Source organism: Triticum aestivum, chromosome 4A (genome assembly GCF_018294505.1).
Source record: "Triticum aestivum cultivar Chinese Spring chromosome 4A, IWGSC CS RefSeq v2.1, whole genome shotgun sequence".
Classification (NCBI taxonomy): Eukaryota; Viridiplantae; Streptophyta; class Magnoliopsida; order Poales; family Poaceae; genus Triticum; species Triticum aestivum.
This window is the reverse complement of record NC_057803.1, coordinates 32736041-32757293: the sequence shown is the minus strand read 5'-3', so window position 1 is coordinate 32757293 and position 21253 is coordinate 32736041.

Below are 21253 nucleotides of genomic sequence, written 5' to 3'. Positions count from 1 at the left end.
ACACATATCATGTGGTGAATAAAAATATAGCTCCAAGTAAAGTTACCGATGAACGAAGACGAAAGCGGGGATGCCTTCCGGGGCATCCCCAAGCTTAGGCTCTTGCCACTCCTTATTCCATAGTCCACCGAATCTTTACCCAAAACTTGAAAACTTCACAACACAAAACTTAAATTAAAACTCGTAAGCTCCGTTAGTATAAGAAAGCAAATTACCATCATAAGGTACTGTAATGAAATCATTATAAATTCATATAGGTGTAATATCTACTGTATTACAACTTATCTATGGTTCATACCCTCCGATACAACTCATAGATTCATCAAAATAAGCAAACAACACGATGAAAACAGAATCTGTCAAAAACTGAACAGTCTGTAGTAATCTGTAGGTTTCTACCACTTCTGGAACTCATAAACTTCTCAAATAAATTGTTGGACCTGAGTAGTTTGTCTATTAATCATGTTCAAAAATAATTAACTAAATATCACTCTCCGGTAAAAAAATGGCAGCAATTCTCGTGAGCGCTAAAGTTTCTGTTTTTTTATAGCATGATCATAAAGACTTCACCCAAGTCTTCCCAAAGGTTCTACTTGGCACAAACACTACTTAAAACATAAAACCACATATAAAAAGAGGATATATGAATTATTTATTACTAAACAGTAGCAAAAAGCAAGGAACAAAAATAAAATTGGGTTAGCTCCCAACAAGCGCTATCGTTTAATGCCCCTAGCTAGGCATCATGATTTCAATGATGCTCATATAGAAGATAAGAATTGTAACATAAAGAGAGCACCATGAAGAATATGACTAGCACATTTAAGTCTAACCCACTTCCTATGCATAGGGATTTTGTGAGCAAACAACTTATGGGAGCAATAATCAACTAGTATAGGAAGGCAAAACAAGCATAACTTCAAAACTTTAAGCACATAGAGAGGAGACTTGATATTATTGCAATTCCTACAAGCATATATTCCTCCCTCATAATAATTTTCAGTAGCATTATGAATGAATTCAACAATATAACCAGCATATAAAGCATTCTTTTCAAGATCTACAAGCATAGAATTTTTATCACTTTCCACATAAGCAAATTTCTTCTCATGAATAGTAGTGGGAGCAAACTCAACAAAATAACTATCATGGGATTGAAAACTGAAATCAAGATGACAAGTTTCATTGTTATCATTATTCTTTAAAGCATACGTGTCATCACAATAATCATCATAGATTTGAGGTATGCTTTCATCATAATAAATTTGCTCATCAAAACTTGGGGGACAAAAAATATCATCTTCATCAAACATAGCTTCCCCAAGCTTGTGGCTTTGCATATCATTAGCATCATAGATATTCAAGGAATTCATACTAACAACATTGCAATCATGCTCATCATTCAAATATTTAGTGCCAAACATTCTAATGCATTCTTCTTCTAGAACTTGAGCACAATTATCGGAATCCTTATTTTCATGATAGATATTAAAAAGATGAAGCATATGAGGTACTCTCAATTCCATATTTTTTTGTAATTTTATTTTATGAACTAAACTAGTGATAAAACAAGAAACTAATAGACTTGATTGCAAGATCTAATGATATACCTTCAAGCACTCACCTCCCGGCAACGGCGCCAGAAAAGAGCTTGATGTCTACTACACAACCTTCTTCTTGTAGACGTTGTTGGGCCTCCAAGTGCAGAGGTTTGTAGGACAGTAGCAAATTTCCCTCAAGTGGATGACCTAAGGTTTATCAATCTGTAGGAGGCGTAGGATGAATATGGTCTCTCTCAAGCAACCCTGCAACCAAATAACAAAGAGTCTCTTGTGTCCCCAACACACCCGATACGATGGTAAATTGTATAGGTGCACTAGTTCGGCAAAGAGATGGTGATACAAGTGGTATATAGATGGTAGATAAAGGTTTTTGTAATCTGAAATTATAAAAACATCAAGGTAACTAATGGTAAAAGTGAGCATAAACGGTATTTCAATGATGGGAAACAAGGCCTAGGGTTCATACTTTCGCTAGTGCAAGTTCCCTCAACAATAATATCATAATTGGATCATATAACTATCCCTCAACATGCAACAAAGAGTCACTCCAAAGTCACTAATAGTGGAGAACAAACGAAGAGACTATGGTAGGGTACGAAACCACCTCAAAGTTATTCTTTCCAATCAATCCGTTGGGCTATTCCTATAAGTGTCACAAACAGCCCTAGAGTTCGTACTAGAATAACACCTTAAGACACAAATCAACCAAAACCCTAATGTCACCTGGATACTCCAATATCACCTCAAGTATCCGTGGGTATGATTATACGATATGCATCACACAATCTCAGATTCATATATTCAACCAACACATAGAACCTCAAAGAGTGCCCCAAAGTTTCTACCGGAGAATCACGACGAAAACGTGTGCCAACCCCTATGCATAGGTTCATGGGCGGAACCCGCAAGTTGATCACCAAAACATACATCAAGTGAATCACGTGATATCCCATTGTCACCAGAGATACGCACGGCAAGACATACATCAAGTGTTCTCAAATCTTTAAAGACTCAATCCGATAAGATAACTTCAAAGGGGAAAACTCAATCCATTACAAGAGAGTAGAGGGGGTGAAGAAACATAAGATCCAACTATAATAGCAAAGCTCGCGATACATCAAGATTGTGCCAAATCAAGAACACGAGAGAGAGAGAGAGAGAGAGAGAGATCAAACACATAGCTACTGGTACATACCCTCAGCCCCGAGGGTGAACTACTCCCTCCTCGTCATGGAGAGCGCCGGGATGATGAAGATGTCCACCGGAGAGGGATTCCCCCTTCGGCAGGGTGCCAGAACGGGTCTAGATTGGCTTTCGGTGGCTACGGAGGCTTTTGGCGGCGGAACTCCCGATCTATTGCGCTCCCCGATCGTTTTCGGGTATATGGGTATATATGGGAGGAAGAAGTACGCCAGGGGAGCCACGAGGGTGGAGGGCGCGCCCTAGGGGGGTGGGCGTGCCCCCTACCTCGTGGCTTCCTCATCGCTTTCTTGACGTGGACTCCAAGTCTCCTGGGTTGCTTTCCTCCCAAAAATAACTTCTCTAGAAGGTTTCATTCTGTTTCGACTCCGTTTGATATTCCTTTTCTTTGAAACACTGAAACAAGGGAAAAAACAGAAACTGGCACTGGGCTCTGGGTCAATAGGTTAGTCCCAAAAGTAATATAAAAGTGCATAGTAAAGCCCAATAAACATCCAAGATGGATAATATAATAGCATGAATACTTCATAAATTATAGATACGTTGGAGACGTATCAGCATCCCCAAGCTTAATTCCTGCTCGTCCGCGAGTAGGTAAATGATAAAAGAAATAATTTATGAAGTGTGAAGGCTAGCAGGTGCACAAGTTTGATCAATGATAATTTCAATCACCTTTTCTAGCATCATTATATCATAACAATAGTTCATCTCATAAAGCTTATCATGATCAAGTAATAAGCTATTCACATGTTAAAGTATAGATCGTAAACTTTCTTGAAAACTAACAAACCATGTTATCAGTCATCAAACAATTACAATTCATCTTATTTTCAGGAAGAGTCTATGTCAGAGCTTTGATTTATCAAACCCCACATACTCAACTATCATGTAGTCTTTCACAATTGCTAACACTCCCTAAATATTTATGGGTTCAAAGTTTTAATCAGACACAAAGAAAGATAGGGGCTTATAGATTCGCCTCCCAACCTTTTACCTCAAGGGTAATGTCAACAATAATAGTTCATGATGCCTTAGATCCAATTGGATATATATATCAGAATCTTTCCAGCACAATGTGCTTGCCAAAGGATAAAATGTAAAAAGGAAAGGTGAAGATCACCATGGCTCTTGCATAAGGGTAGAAGATAAAAGTAAAGATAGGCCCTTCGCAGAGGGAAGCAGAGGTTGTCATGCACTTTTACAGTTGGATGCCTAAAATCTTAATGCAAAAGGAAGGTCACTTTATAGTCCCCTGTGATAGGGACCTTTATTATGCTATCCGTCACTTTTATTGCTTCCATATCATAAGATCGTATATAGCTTATTTTCTCCACACTAAAAGATCATACATATTTAGAGAGCAATTTTTTATTGCATGCACTGATGACAACTTACTTGAAGGATCTTACTCAATCCATAGGTAGGTATGGTGGACTCTCATCGCAATATTGGTTTAAGGGATGTTTGGAAGCACAAGTAGTATCTCTACTTGGTGCGAAGAATTTGGCTAGCATGAGGGGGAAAGGCAAGCTCAACATGTTGGATGATCCTTGACAATATACTTCATTTCAAATATAAGAAAACATAACCCATTACGTTGTCTTCCTTGTCCAACATCAACCTTTTAGCATGTCATATTTTAATGAGTGCTCACAACAACAAAAGATGTCCAAGATAGTATATTTATATGTGAAATCTCTCTTCCTTCAATATTCTTTCATGAATTGTTCAAGTGACCAATACAATGTTTGATAACCTTCAATAAGTTCACCACTTCTACTTCTTATATGTGAAGTCATCACTCCCCATGGGATAAGCATATGAAACATATATAATTTCAGATTTATGATATTCGCTCACTCAACTATTTACTCATAGGATATAAGTTAAGCACACGAGTAAATGACAAACTACTCCAAAAAGATATGAGTGAAGATCAATGAGTAGTTTAAATAATTATGTAGCTATGTGAAGACTCTCTCTCATTTAATAATTTCAGATCTTGATAATTTATTCAAACAGCAAGCAAAGCAAAATAAAATGACATTCTCAGAATGGCAAACATCATGTGAAGAAGCAAAAACTTAGGATCAACCGAAACTAACCGGTAGTTGTTGAAGAAGAAAGGTGGGATGCCAATCGGGGCATCCCCAAGCTTAGACGCTTGAGACTTCTTGAAATACTATCTTGGGATGCCTTGGGCATCCCCAAGCTTGAGCTTTTGTGTCTCTTTAATTCCTCTCATATCACGGTCTCCCTAAATCTCAAAAGCTTCATCCACACAAAACTCAGCAAGGACTCGTGAGATAAGTTATAAACCATTGCAAAAACCTTATCATACTATACTGTAGCAAATCACTAAAATTATTATTCAACATTGCATACTAAATTCCTCTGCATATTTAATAGTCCTATCCTCAAATATAATCATTAAAGAAGCAAATATATGCAAACAATGCAAACATAACAGCAATCTGCCTAAACGGGACAGTCTGTAAAGAATGCAGCAACATCCATAATTCCCTAGCTCCAAAAATTATGAAAGAAAACTCCCACTGTAGTAAATTTGTCAGAGCTTAATATGCAAAAGGTTTCAACATTTTATCACATTCTGACTTTTCTAGGGAATTATTGCAACAGCGGTAAACTTTCTGTTTACAAACAGCAACATGAAGACTTGTAAAATGAGCATAGTAAAGGCTATCAATGCCACTTTTATTGAAATAAAAGATGCACAACTTTTTTCTAAATAACAGCAAGCAAGTCCTAACAAAATAAATTGACGCTCCAAGCAAAACACATATCATGTGGTGAATAAAAATATAGCTCCAAGCAAAGTTACCGATGAATGAAGACGAAAGCGGGGATGCCTTCCGGGGCATCCCCAAGCTTAGGCTCTTGCCACTCCTTTTTCCATAGTCCACCGAATCTTTACCCAAAACTTGAAAACTTCACAACACAAAACTTAAATGAAAACTCGTAAGCTCCGTTAGTATAAGAGAGCAAATCACCATCATAAGGTACTGTAATGAACTCATTATAAATTCATATTGGTGTAATATCTACTGTATTCCAACTTCTCTATGGTTCATACCCTCCGATACTACTCATAGATTCATCAAAATAAGCAAACAACACGATGAAAACAGAATCTGTCAAAAACTGAACAGTCTGTAGTAATCTGTAGGTTTTGACCACTTCTGGAACTCATAAAATTCTCAAATAAATTGTTGGCCCTGAGTAATTTGTCTATTAATTATCTGCAAAAATAATTAACTAAATAGCACTCTCCAGTAAACAACGGCAGCAATTCTCGTGAGCGCTAAAGTTTCTGTTTTTTACAGCATGATCATAAAGACTTCACCCAAGTCTTCCCAAAGGTTCTAGTTGGCACAAACACTAATTAAAACATAAAACCACATATAAACAGAGGCTATATGAATTATTTATTACTAAACAGGAGAAAAAAGCAAGGAACAAAAATAAAATTGGGTTAGCTCCCAACAAGCGCTATCGTTTAATGCCCCTAACTAGGCATGATGATTTCAATGATGCTCATATAGACGATAAGAATTGTAACATAAAGAGAGCATCATGATGAATATGACTAGCACATTTAAGTCTAACCCACTTCCTATGCATAGGGATTTTGTGAGCAAACAACTTATGGGAGCAATAATCAACTAGCATAGGAAGGCAAAACAAGCATAACTTCAAAACTTTAAGCACATAGAGAGGAGACTTGATATTATTGCAATCCCTACAAGCATATATTCCTTCCTCATAATAATTTTCAGTAGCATCATGAATGAATTCAACAATATAACCAGCATCTAAAGCACTCTTTTCATGATCTACAAGCATAGAATTTTTATTACTTTCCACATAAGCAAATTTCTTCTCATGAATAGTAGTGGGAGCAAACTCAACAAAGTAACTATCATGGGATTTAAAATTGAAATCAAGATGACAAGTTTCATTGTTATCATTATTATTTAACGCATACGTGTCATCACAATAATCATCATAGATAGGAGGTATGCTTTCATCATAATAAATTTGCTCATCAAAACTTGGGGGACAAAAAATATCATCTTCATCAAACATAGCTTCCCCAAGCTTGTGGATTTGCATATCATTAGAATCATAGATATTCAAGGAATTCATACTAACAACATTGCAATCATGCTCATCATTCAAGTATTTAGTGCCAAACATTCTAATGCATTCTTCTTCTAGCACTTGAGCAAAATTATCGGAATCCTTATTTTCATGATAGATATTAAAAAGATGAAGCATATGAGGTACTCTCAATTCCATATTTTTTTTGTAATTTTATTTTATGAACTAAACTAGTGATAAAACAAGAAACTAATAGACTCGATTGCAAGATCTAAAGATATACCTTCAAGCATTCACCTCCCGGCAACGGTGCCAGAAAAGAGCTTGATGTCTACTACACAACCTTCTTCTTGTAGACGTTGTTGTGCCTCCAAGTGCAGTGGTTTGTAGGACAATAGAAAATTTCCCTCAAGTGGATGACCCAAGGTTTATCAATACGTAGGAGGCGTACGATGAATATGTCTCTCTCAAGCAACCCTGCAACCAAATAACAAAGAGTCTCTTGTGTCCCCAACACACCCGATACAATGGTAAATTGTATAGGTGCACTAGTTCGGCGAAGAGATGGTGATACAAGTAGTATATAGATGGTAGATAAAGGTTTTTGTAATCTGAAATTATAAAAACAGCAAGGTAACTAATGGTAAAAGTGAGCATAAATGGTATTGCAATGATGGGAAACAAGGCCTAGGGTTCATACTTTCGCTAGTGCAAGTTCCCTCAACAATAATATCATAATTGGATCATATAACTATACCTCAACATGCAACAAAGAGTCACTCCAAAGTCACTAATAGTTGAGAACAAACGAAGAGATTATGGTAGGGTACGAAACCACCTCAAAGTTATTCTTTCCAATCAATCCGTTGGGCTATTCCTATAAGTGTCACAAACAGCCCTAGAGTTCGTACTAGAATAACACCTTAGGACACAAATCAACCAAAACCCTAATGTCACCTAGATACTCCAATGTCACCTCAAGTATCCGTGGGTATGATTATACGATATGCATCACACAATCTCAGATTCATATATTCAACCAACACATAGAACCTCAAAGAGTGCCCCAAAGTTTCTACCGGAGAATCACGACGAAAACGTGTGCCAACCCCTATGCATAGGTTCATGGGCGGAACCCGCAAGTTGATCACCAAAACATACATCAAGTGAATCACGTGATATCCCATTGTCACCACAGATACGCGCGGCAAGACATACATCAAGTGTTCTCAAATCTTTAAAGACTCAATCCGATAAGATAACTTCAAAGGAGAAAACTCAATCCATTACAAGAGAGTAGAGGGGGAGAAGAAACATAAGATCCAACTATAATAGCAAAGCTCGCGATACATCAAGATCGTGCCAAATCAAGAACACGAGAGAGAGAGAGAGATCAAACACATAGCTACTGGTACATACCCTCAGCCCCAAGGGTGAACTACTCCCTCCTCGTCATGGAGAGCACCGAGATGATGAAGATGTCCACCGGAGAGGGATTCCCCCTCCGGTAGGGTGCCGGAACGGGTCTAGATTGGCTTTCGATGGCTACGGAGGCTTCTCGCAGCGGAACTCCCGGTCTATTGCGCTCCCCGATCGTTTTAGGGTATATGGGTATATATGGGAGGAAGAAGTACGTCAGGGGAGCCACGAGGGGCCCACGAGGGTGGAGGGCACGCCCCCCTACCTTGTGGCTTCCTCGTTGATTTCTTGACGTGGACTCCAGGTCTCCTGGGTTGCTTTCCTTCCAAAAATAATTTCTCGAGAAGGTTTCATTCCGTTTCGACTCCGTTTGATATTCCTTTTCTTCGAAACACTGAAACAAGGGGAAAAATGAAACTGGCACTGGGCTCTGGGTCAATAGGTTAGTCCCAAAAGTAATATAAAAGTGCATAGTAAAGCCCAGTAAACATCCAAGATGGATACTATAATAGCATGAATACTTCATAAATTATAGATACGTTGGAGATGTATCACTGTATAATGCATGTAACCTACTCATGCCAACATTTTAGTGCATTCCAAATGTCTATACTACCGCTGCAATTCGAACTGAATTTGAATTCATTTCTCTATTTCAATAAGAATCTACAATCATGATTGTTGCCAACTTCAACCATCATTCATGTATTACCTTAACAACACACCACATGATTACTATAGAGATAGATATGAACTATGTGTACTATATGAACTCGAATTCAATTTTTTGAATACACTTGATGTTGATTCCAAATAATGGTACATTTTATGTACTAACTAGATATTCATAATCTAACATACACCATGTTTATCACACAAAGTATAGTGCCCCGCCCCCTACATTATGACAAGTATTTAGCCCTGAGCTGCAAAAGCCACACATTAGCCCAAATTATAATCAATTTTCTACATTATGATATCTTCTTCAAGTATCCGTATACACTTTTTATAATGAAGTATGATCTATGTTCGTCTTTAACACCTTCACGATCCTCTTCTCATTGTAGCTAGCTAGCGCTAATTTTCTATCGTGCATGCACACGCCCACCCCCCTCTTACCCTCCCTCAGCGTCCCCTCCCTCACGCATGTTCGTTATTTCTCTTTAGGTCATTGACCCGCGGAGTGTGTAGGCCCCCCGACTCCTTCTTTCTGGCACACACTGGTCGATATACCTCTCTAGCCAAGTGTGCCTACCACAAACACATACTTCCCCTCTTCTCTTCTCACCGTCCATGCCCCTATGTCCAATACGGTTCCACGCAGGTGCACACTCCTGACCCTCTTTTCATCGATCTTATAGTCGCACACTCCTCCCCCCTCAACATAGTAGGCCTCTTGCACCACCTCCTAACCGCACCCTCTCCCCTGTCTGTCTCTCCGGACCTTATTTGCTTCTAACACATGCATGCATGTATACGTAATGATCTCCCTACATATAGCTAGGTCGACTATAATTCTTTTCCACACGCACCGATAGACTTACCTCACTAGTTATGTCTCTCCCTTTCTCGGACACACGACAGTTGATATTCCTATGTAATTACATATGCTTACCACAACCATATCATCTCCCCTCATAATCCTTGCATACCTCCCAACCCGTCTCTCACACGCACGTGCATAGACAGACAGACATCCCCGCCCTCTCTTATTGATATTGCATTCATACCCTCCGTTTGTCTAGCAGGCCTCTCCCACCATTCGTGAGACGCCACTCCACCACCAGCCCTCCGACACTCTACCTTTGTCTTTCTCCCAACCTTATTCCTCTGCTACACATATCCATGGATGCCGATCGATCTCCCTCTATACATAGCTAGGTCTCTCTCCTTCTCCACACATATACTAGTCGATCTACCTCTCTATAGTTAGGTCTCTTCCCCCTCCCCCCCCCACCGATAGTCGAACGTTGTAGGTAGGTATGCATCCCACAGAGAAAAACTGCACCTCTGCCCTCTCAAATTCTAGTAGGCCAGCCGTCCTGTATCTTTGACGTGGGCAAACACAAATTCGATGGCACTCTTTATCGATCGTGTAGCCACACACTTCATCCTTATTTTTCATTCTATCAATATCTCACGTTGATGATCCCTCCACTCTCTTCTCGTGGTTCGCTCCCTCTATATATGATATATCCATGACTCTGTTTCACACACATTGCATATGTTATGTTTTTCTGTTTGAGATATCATTGACACATTGCCTCGGTTTCGCACAAACAATCTCTCTCACACCCACCCACGTACGTACCTGCACCTAAAGAAGAGGTGCACGCAGGATGTACGTACTCACGTCTCGTTCCCGGCCACACCCGCGCGGGTACACAGTGGAGTTCGTTTCTGTACGAAAAGGCAGCCCATGTGATAATTTGACGCATGTACTAGTTGTTTACTTGAAGGAGGGTTGGGTACCATGCCTAGACGGAACAAAGTTCGACTTGACGCGTTTGTATTAAATAAAGTTATATATTCCTCCTCAATGGCGCGTAGTACAGAATATAAAACTATTGCCGCGGGGAAAATGGAAAAATCCGCTCCGCTATATACAACGGAGCCTGCCTGTCGGGGTTTGTCTCTCGTCACACCATCTCACACAAGGCGGTGGTGGCCTCTATCTCTCTCACCGTTCGTTAGTGATCTGGTCGCATCCCGTCTGCCGGTGGAAAGGGAGGATATGCATCGTTTCTCTGTTTGACGGTGTTGAGGCAGCACGTCCCGATCTGCGGTACCCACCATTCACTCTAACCAGGCTCTGGCACGGTAGGGCCTTCGCCACTTGCTCGCGGCGCAGTATGGGAAGATCTTGGCCGCCGGCGCCCTCCTAGTAACATCCCGGAGACCCTCAGGTACAGCTTCCTCCGCCATTGCTCCACTACCCATCTTCCCACGTTGTTGCATGTGGATCTTCTTTAGTTGTTTACTTAAAACGTATCTCGGCCGGCGTACTTTCCATCTTGCAATCTCGTCCTCAAACCATTTTTGATAAACCACCATGCTGCTATATTTCCCTTATTACATGGAATATGCTTCTTTTTTGTCGGCCTATGTGTCTTTAACTCGTGTTATTCACCAGTAATTGTTTCCTTTCTACCTCTTTTTTGCAAACAGGGCTAGCCATTTCACCTCGTTGCTATTGCGACCTTTTGGTGAACTGCACAAATCACTTCTTTTCTTAAGAGTGTTTTGTGCAGTTCCGTCAAAATGTCACACGGGCAACGTTTTTACATTTCTGTGGGACTGCAGAAGGGAGATTAGTTTTGCTATCCTCCTCATCCAACTCCTGCCTAATCTTCTCCAACAAGTAGTTAGTCCTAAAGAGAGACCGCAGAGGTGATCGGCTTCTATTTGTGTGTGTTATGTTTCATCATCTAGTTTCACTATTATTGTAATCACACTGACTGGGTATCTTTGCAAACAGGGATGGTCAGCTCGATTTTAGTGGAGCTGCACAAAATGATCGGATTGTGGTGTCCTCCGTAGACCCCCTTTTTGGCTACATCACTGGGTGAAACTAGCTGCCAAGCAATGATCACTGTGCCCAGGAAATGGACCCATGCCTAAACAACATCAATCAATTATATATTTTTCTTTATTTGTACACCTTCTCACAACTTTGTCATCAGTTGTGATATGAATATTGGCGCTGATCTGTGAAACATTGAGATGCATTAGCAGCCATGGTAGTTTCATTTGTATTTGATGGAATGTTGTAACGAGATATTCTTGAGGCAAGAGGACACATGAATCTAAGTTGAAACCTTTTTTTCCTGTGGGAACCAAAGTTGAAACCTTCATATCATCATAGTACAATTTCATTAAAATTATGCGTACATATAAAGAAATCCTAAAGGATTGATAGCAATGACAGAAACAATTCAACTTTGTTTCGCCGACATGTGGGACATCCTTCATCCGGCTCCACCTACCGTGCAGCAATATTGAGTGCACAATTGCAGGGAAAGATTCACCCTGGTCATTGTGCCGCATTAGTAATGACTAGTGAGCAGTCAAATCACAGAGCCCCACCTTCACCACAGTAAGTTTCTCGGACGAAGCAACCATCATTTCTATGTTCCTTAAATCCGCTGGTACTCCCATATTCCCAGAGTAATAAGTTGTTCGGGCGAAGCAACCATCACTTCACCTTTCCCACAGTAAAAGTACCTCCTTGGGCCCACTGAAAAATCACTTCTCTCTCTCCATCAAGTGCATTTATTGTCAATCTAACCCTGTCACCGAAACACCTCTTTGGCTACAGTTAGTTTAGGGTTAGTCATGAGCTAGTCTAACCTCTAGCTAAGTTTGAGTATCCAAACAGGAGCAGTATAGGACATGCAAGTTGCTCGAAGCATACAGTCAAATTCGTATGTGAAAGGATCTTTTTCCTTTTTGAAAACGGAACATGAGAGGATCTTCAAATGATATAATTTTCAAATTATATAAAATCTTATCAATAGTCAAAGGCATCCTCGAAGAATACATTAGGCCTTACTCCCTTCGTCTAGGTGTATAACTCACCTTACGAAAACCAAATAATCCCAAAATACTTAGGCGCGGTGCATTAACTCCCACCTTGTTTATGTTTTTCTTGACATATCCACCAATAAGAGATGTCGGGTGTGCATGTTTTTAATGACTTAGACTACCAAACACGACATGCAATGGTTAGTTCATTGCATTCAATGCTATTAATTAGCAAATAAATATTAATTTCTCTCATTTCCCCTCTTCCTTGGTCACGGTGCACAATCTAAGATGACTTATTCACTAGACGGAGGGAGTATATAAAATATTACCAATAGTCAAAACCAAGTGTTACTACTACACCAAAAAAGTTCAAAACAAGAAACTAGACCCACTCACGGCACGGCACGCCTGTCTCGTTTGGTCCGTCGGTCAAAGCGCTTCCTCTTCTCGGCATAACAATAGAGTACAGTAAAAATTTTAGAATGCTCTTGGCATGTCGCTAACATGTGATGAGTTAACCGATCTCAATAGACGGCAAAAACGCCAGCCCGCCGCACTTTGAGAGAGACGAGGAGCGAGAAGCGACACGGGCTGGTGGATTACTAGAGCTAGGTGTCGCACGGAGGCCAAGAAATATGGTGATAGAATGGGTTGGCCACATACAGTATGATGTAACTACACTGGGCTGCCGTGTTTCGTACTCTTCCGGTCTACTGTGGAGATGATTTGTTGATTTTATATCGCTAAATAATATAAAATACTATGAGTGCAAACGCTCCACCACGAGGTCCCTTGCTCCTTCTCGGTCGTCGGGAATCTATGTTCTTCCACTCTTTTTTTACATGAGCTTTGTTCATCCTTTTGCCAACACGCGGGATATCTAGCATCAAGGTGCACGTGTCATGCAAGAAAATGGAGATAAGCAATGCGTAAGTGAGTCGTGCACTACGATGGCACCTAGTACTATGTAATATTTTTCCTCCTCGATGGCACGTGAATACTGCACGTACTCAATGACGGAGCATGGGATGGTAGCCATGGACTGATGGACATGGTCGGCCCTTTTTGGAGAGAGTACTGAATACGTATTAAATTTGATGTGTCCCGTCAACTCGCAGAATGACGAGAAGCACACACTGAATGACGGAGCACGGGGTGGTAGCCATGGACATGGTCAACCCTTTTTGGAGACTAATGCACTACTTTTGATGTGTCCAGTCTACTCGCAAACGAGGAGAAGCTTTCCTTACTAGTAGTACACTATCGACTGTAGTACCATCATCATTGTTCGAATTTCGGAAGAGATGAGAGAACTTAATGTTTATTTTCTAATTAATAGCATTGCATCCAATGAACTAACCACTGCATGTCATGTTTGCTAGTCTCAAGTCATTAAAAGCATGCAAACCCACATCTCTTCATCTAGCTGTATTGGAGAGACCACCTGTGGAACCACGCGCTGGCTTAGTGCGGCAACTACCTCCAACGGGATAGGCTAGGTAGGTGGAGAAGCGAGCTGCCGGGCTCGGCGGGCCACCCAAACGGCTTTTATGCCGGAGAACTGCTCTTCCTGCTCATCGGATGCCGCCGAAAGAGTGGACAAAATGGTGGAAGGAGGAGCTTGGCCGGTGTCCTGCTCCTGAACGGACATGTGTGGCCGGAGTTGGTTTCTCGCATTCCACGCGGGTTTCTATATCTATATCTATATCTATACTACTATATAGTGTACCAATTTTAAGTAGGACTAAGAACATCAATCATAACTGTTGATCTTGTAAATCGAACGGCCAATAACAGTAGGATTCGCATGAACATTATACTGCTACTACCTCACCTGTATTCTAGAACAATCAAGACGGAGGGATGTGATGGTTGCTTGTCCGTTTATGTTACCAGGCCACTTATTAGTGGTTGGGTTTTGTGATATGACGGCTTTACTGCCGCGAGACTCACGTGCAGCGCAGCCCTCTACACTAGTACTACATCGGTCGTGGTTTATTAGCCCCCCATTGAATTTGACTGAAGATTTAACCGACAAAATGTTAGTGCATGTCAACAAAAATTATATCGTTGGATTAGTATTTGAACATAGTTTTCAATAATATAATTTTAGGTGACATGCGTCAGCATTTATCGTACTATATATAATGTTAGTTCAATTTTTGGTCATACTAATCTATAGTAAGGTGCCCGTACGTTGCACGGAACAGCGAAATGCATTGATCGGGGAGTTGTTTATTTTGACAAAGGATGTGGGGGTCATCTCATGTGTAACAGGTATCGATAGGTTTCTTCGAAGAGTGTGGCTAGGTCTCAGTCCAAGTCTCAGTCAAATGATATAGTATAAGAAGAAAAATAAAAAACTAAAAATAAATTTTTTGTACTAATCTGCATGCAGTTCTTTTTAAATGAACGTACAGTTTTATGGCATGAATACTACTTCCCGCTTTTACAATATTGAACTAATATCGGCATTTATACATCACTATAATTTCCTTTTATTTGAATCTATTAGCACATATATTACTTATTTTCCCTTTTACCAAAATCACTCTGTTATATTAAGACGTGCCTTGCACGTGTATACATACTAGTAAATGTAGGTTTTTGAATGTGGCAAGGAGGCGAGTGAGGGAGTCCTTGACTAAGGGGTCCTCGGGCGTCCGGCCTGTTATCCATGGGCTGGACTGATGGGCTGTGAAGACACGAAGGCCGAAGATTTTACCCGTGTCCAGATAGGACTCTCCTTGGCGTGGAAGGAAAGCTTGGCGATCAACTATCAGGATTCCTTCCTATGTAACCGACTCTATGTAACCCTAGATCCCTCCGGTGTCTATATAAACCGGAGGGTGTAGTCCGGAAGGCATATACTCATTACCATAGTCATACAGGCTAGACTTCTAGGGTTTAGCCATTACGATCTCATCGTAGATCAACTCTTGTAAAACTCATATTCATCAAGATCAATCAAGCCGGAAGTGGGGTATTACCTTCATAGAGAGGGCCCGAACCTGGGTAAACATCGTGTCCCCTGTCTCCTGTAACCATCGACTCTAGACGCACAGTTTGGGACCCCCTACCCGAGATCCACCGGTTTTGACACCGACATTGGTGCTTTCATTGAGAGTTCCACTGTGCCGTCGACAAAAGGTTTGATGGCCCCTTCAATCGTCGATAGTGACGCTGTCCAAGGAGAAACCTTCCTCCCCGGACAGATTTTCGTATTCGGCGGCTTTGTACTGCAGTCCAACTCGCTTGGCCATCTAGAGCAGATCGATAGCTACGCCCCTGGCCACCGGGTCAGATTCGGAAGCTTGAACTATGTCACGGATATCCTTTGAGACTTGATCTTCAACGGATTTGAGACCACGGCGATCGCTCCCCCTTGCTCCGATGAACATGAATTAAATCTGTCATCGGACCATATTCAGGAGATGGTTCTTGTAACTACTACGGCCTTAGATCTGGAGCAGATCGCCCCATCCGAGGCCACGGAGTCCGTGGCATTGGAGCTGCACACGGACTCAACACCAGGGAATATCTGCGCCAACGGAATTCCGGACTTGTTTCCGGCTATATGTTCGGAACCGCATACGCCTGCGGACACCAAGTTGGATCGGTCATCGATGTTCGAGTTCATCGCCGCAGACGTCTTCCAACACTCGCCCTTGAGAGATGCTCTAAATTCATTAAAAAACATGTCCTTGGCGGGAAACTCACAGCCGAACTATGTCCGGTTCGAACTAGAGGCTGATGATGGAGAATTTCGCTTCCCACCCGCCACCCAGTTCATAGCTACTATCGTGGACTTAACCGACGTGCTTGATTATGGCTCCGAAGACATCAACGGTATGGACGATGATGCCAACAAGGAGCAAGGCCAAGACCCGCCATTCACTGGACATTGGACGGCCACCTCTTTGTATGATGTGTACATGGTTGACACACCTAAAAAAGCTAGCGACGATGACAAAGAAGATCCAGTTGCGAATAAACCTTCTCAGACACAGTCCAGGCACCGGCGCCCTAAATGCCGTTCTAAGTCACGTCGCTCAAAAGATAGCAACACTGGCACCAGAGAAAATAGTACTCCGGACGACACCAAAAACAATGAAGACCCTGTGGGAGCAACATCCGAACAGGAGAAACAAGACAACGGGCAAGTTAACCCTGATAAACAGGCCATGCCCAACAACCCGGATGACGATAGTTACCGTCCACTCTCTGAGGATGAGGAGAGCCTCAGCAAAGAGGATTTCATCATGCCTGAGGCACCCCTCGAGCAGGAGCGCTTCAAGCGCCAGCTAATAGCTACTGCAAGAAGCCTGAAGAAAAAGCAGCAGCAGCTTCAAGCTGATCAAGACCTACTCATTGACAGATGGACTGATGTCCTGGCAGCCGAAGAATACGGCCTCAAGCGTCCATCCAAGAGTTACCCAAAACGCAGATTGCTACCTCAGTTCGATGAGGAGGCGCCGGAGCCCATGCCTCCCTCGCGCAATGCGGAATGACCACCAGATGGTCGGGATAGCGCGGCGGACCGACCACCCCGTGGTCGGGATAAAACGGCAACTCACACCGAACAGTAGCCCGCCCCACCGCCTCCAAAAAACAGAGATGGAACAGCTTGGGACTATACAAACGACCTTCGGCTGGACCTGGACAGTAGAGCAGGACACACCAGATCAATCTACGGATCGCGAGGACGCTTTTCGACTCGTGATGACGGCTACCTATTCGGACGTGACAAACCTAGTCACGCCCGGGCCGATAACCGCAGGCGGACTTCATCGGAGGTGCGCCGCGACATAGCCCGATATAGAGGCGCCGCACACCCTCTTTCCTTCACAGACGAAGTAATGGATCATGAATTCCCCGAGGGGTTCAAGCCCGTCAATATTGAATCATACGAGGGAACAATCGATCCCATAGTATGGATTGAGGATTTTATTCTCCACATCCATATGGCCCGAGGAGACGATCTCCACGCCATCAAATACCTCCCACTAAAACTAAAAGGGCCAGCCAGACACTGGTTCAATAGCCTGCCTGAAAATTCCATTGGCAGCTAGGAGGACTTGGAAGAAGCCTTTCTTGACAACTTCCAAGGTACTTATGTCCGGCCACCGGACGCCAATGACTTAAGTCATATAGTTCAACAACCTGGAGAATCAGCCAGAAAATTCTGGACTAGGTTCCTAACCAAAAAGAACCAGATTGTTGACTGTCCAGATGCCGAAGCCCTAGCGGCCTTCAAACACAGCATCCGTGATGAATGGCTCACCCGCCACCTCAGCCAAGAAAAGCCGAAATCCATGGCAGCTCTCACGGCACTTATGATCCGCTTTTGCGCAGGCGAGGACAGCTGGCTGGCTCGTAGCAAAAACACAGCCAGCAAGGCAGGACCCTCCGAGGAAAAAAACAACACCGGCAAGCTCCAGCGCAATAGACACAAACACCGAATCAATGGCGATAACACCGATGACACTATAGTTAACGTCGGATTCAGCGGTTCCAAGTCCGGCCAGCGGAAGAAGCCCTACAAAAGGAAAAGTGAGGGACCATCCAGCTTGGACCGCATACTCGACCGTCCGTGCCAGATACATAGCACCCCAGACAAACAAGTCAATCATACCAATAGAGATTGTTGGGTTTTTAAACAGGCCGGCAAGTTAAATGCCGAGAACAAGGAAAAGGATCACAAAGTGAGGACGATGACGAAGAGCCCCAATAGTCGAACACTAGGGGCAGAAGAAATTTCCCCATCAAGTCAAAAAGGTGAACATGATATACGCTACACACATCCCCAAAAGGGAGCGCAAACGCGCACTCAGGGACATCTACGCGGTAGAGCTAGTCGCCCCAAAATTCAATCCATGGTCGTCATTCCCGATCACCTTCGATCGTCGAGATCATCCAACTAGTATCCGCCATGGCGGCTCAACCACACTGGTTCTTGACCCAATCATTGATGGATTTCACCTAACACGAGTCCTAATGGACAGTGGTAGCAGCCTCAACCTGCTCTATCAGGACAGAGTGGGCAAGATGGGCATTAATCCCTCACGAATCAAACCCGCAAAGACTACCTTTAAAGGAGTCATACCAGACGTAGAGGCCCATTGTACGGGCTCAATCACGCTGGAAGTGGTCTTCGATTCCCCGGACAACTTCCGAAGCGAAGTGTTAATCTTCGATATCGTCCCCTTCCACAGCGGCTACCACGCACTGCTCGGACGAACCGCGTTTGCAAGATTCAACGCGGTACCACACTATGCTTATCTCAAACTCAAGATGCCCGTTCCACGCGGCGTCATAACAGTCAATGGAAACACCGAACTCTCCCTCCGTACAGAGGAACACACAGCCGCCCTATCAGCAGAGGTATAGAGCGGCCTTCTCAAGCAGAACTATAATCCGGCTGCCGAGCCCCTAGACATCACCAAGAGGGTTCGGACCACACTGCAACAGGACAGCTCGGCTCGTCAAGAGCTCGATTAGCAATTCGGCCTTCGTCCCAATCTCGATGAGGTAGCGGCATTCGCACCACGCGTACATAATTACGCACTCAAAATCCCATGGGCATCGACGGAGGCACAACTAGCTTGTAGTCCATAGTTCGGCTACACCGATCCCGGACTCACTCGTACCTTTACTATTTCCTTTTTCCTTTTTTCCGGTCCCCTTTATACAGGCCTCCTTCGATGACCTAATCACGGGTCCTATCAAAGGACAAGTACACCAGATTGGCACAGAGCACAGGCATACAGGGAAAGCTCTAGAGGACAATCCAATGATTACTCTACCTATTTTCAGTACCCAAATGCAGCTCTCCTTTGGTTATGGCATGTTAAATAGTCGGTCGCTTATTGCACTATTTGTATAAATGTGCTTTGACGCATTAACCCAACTATAATGGAAACAGTTCATGGCCCAAGTCCAAGGGACCTAGATACTACCTCTGCTCTCTTTCTATTTTTCTTTACCAGTAATTACTTATCTTCTCGCACCCATACATTTTGGTACGTTTCATATTTGCCAGGGGCTCCCCATCACCTCATAATGCAGCAACAAAGTTTGAACACTTCTTACTGATAAGTTCGGCACCCCAAATTTAGCATTATATGCATTGGCTCTGAATCATGTCTTTGGTCAATAGTTGGGTTTCTCGGCTCCTGTGCTTGCTACCCTATGTTCCGCTACATCGGCTAGGGTAGTAAAGGGAGAACTACTACGATTGTGCCCTGGTCTAAACCGGATGAGCACCTTAGTAGAGAAAGCCGAAAACTGACTGTCATGATGCGGCGAGAGCCGGTCAGCTGCTCGGAGGTTACAAATCGCTGGAGATTTCTTCCGCATTCCGAGAAGGATCGGTACTTCCCAATTAGGCGCTGACAGCACTCTGGTTCATATACTAGGGGTTGCGCCCATGTTTTATAATAAAACTCCTATGGCTAAGTGAGGGCGTTTAAGCCGCATAGTCTGATTTCCTGGTTCGTTGCGCTAAACAACTCCTTCAAGGACCATATAATTGGATCAAGATTGTTTAGATTCCATCCCGAACACCTCCGTACTACCTACGTGAGGGCAGAAGCCGATGACTGGCCAACCCTCAGATTCCATACAACACGGCCGCACAGGAGGAAACAATTAAAACATAACAAACATTATATTACAAACCGGCTTTGTTTTTATCATACAAGGCAGAGACAAAACACGAGTGTATTCATTCGAAAATAATGTCCTGCCCGCACTGCGCTGCTGCAAGTCGAGACCCTTCTAGGACATCCGCTAAATATCGCTCGGGTGTGCGGTGCTCCTTGCCCTCTGGCGGCCCCCTAGCCACCTCGACGACGTCCATATTTGCCCACAACATCTTGCAACAGGCGAAGGCCATGCGGGCACCTTCGATGCAGACTGGTCGCTTGACGATGTCTAGCCGCCGACAGGCTTCCACCACCGCTTCACGAGGCCAAAATAACTGCTATGCATAGCTTCGGCTGGCCACAGCCGGATTATTAAATCCTTCATGGCCAGTTCGTCCACCCTGTGCAGCTTGACCGACTGTTTCAATTGATCGGCAAAGGGCACCGGATGTTCTGGCACAGCATACTGCGACCAGAACAACTTCTCCATGGAATTCCCTTCTCTGTCTCGGAAGAACTCCGCAGCATCGGACATGCTGTGTGGTAGATCCGCAAAATCCCCTGGGCAACTCCGAATCCGGGTTAGTAAAAGGTACTTACTCTCCGCATACTTGCTTTGCATGTTAAAAGCCTTACTCGCTGCGACCTTCTTGGCCTCCTGAATCTCCTGGAGAGCGTCCCGGGCCTCATTCCGTGCAGTCTCCGCGTTCTGGCAAGCCTTGGTAAGTTCGATCTCTTGAACTGATGCCTCGCGCTCCAAGGCTTCGCACTTCTTCA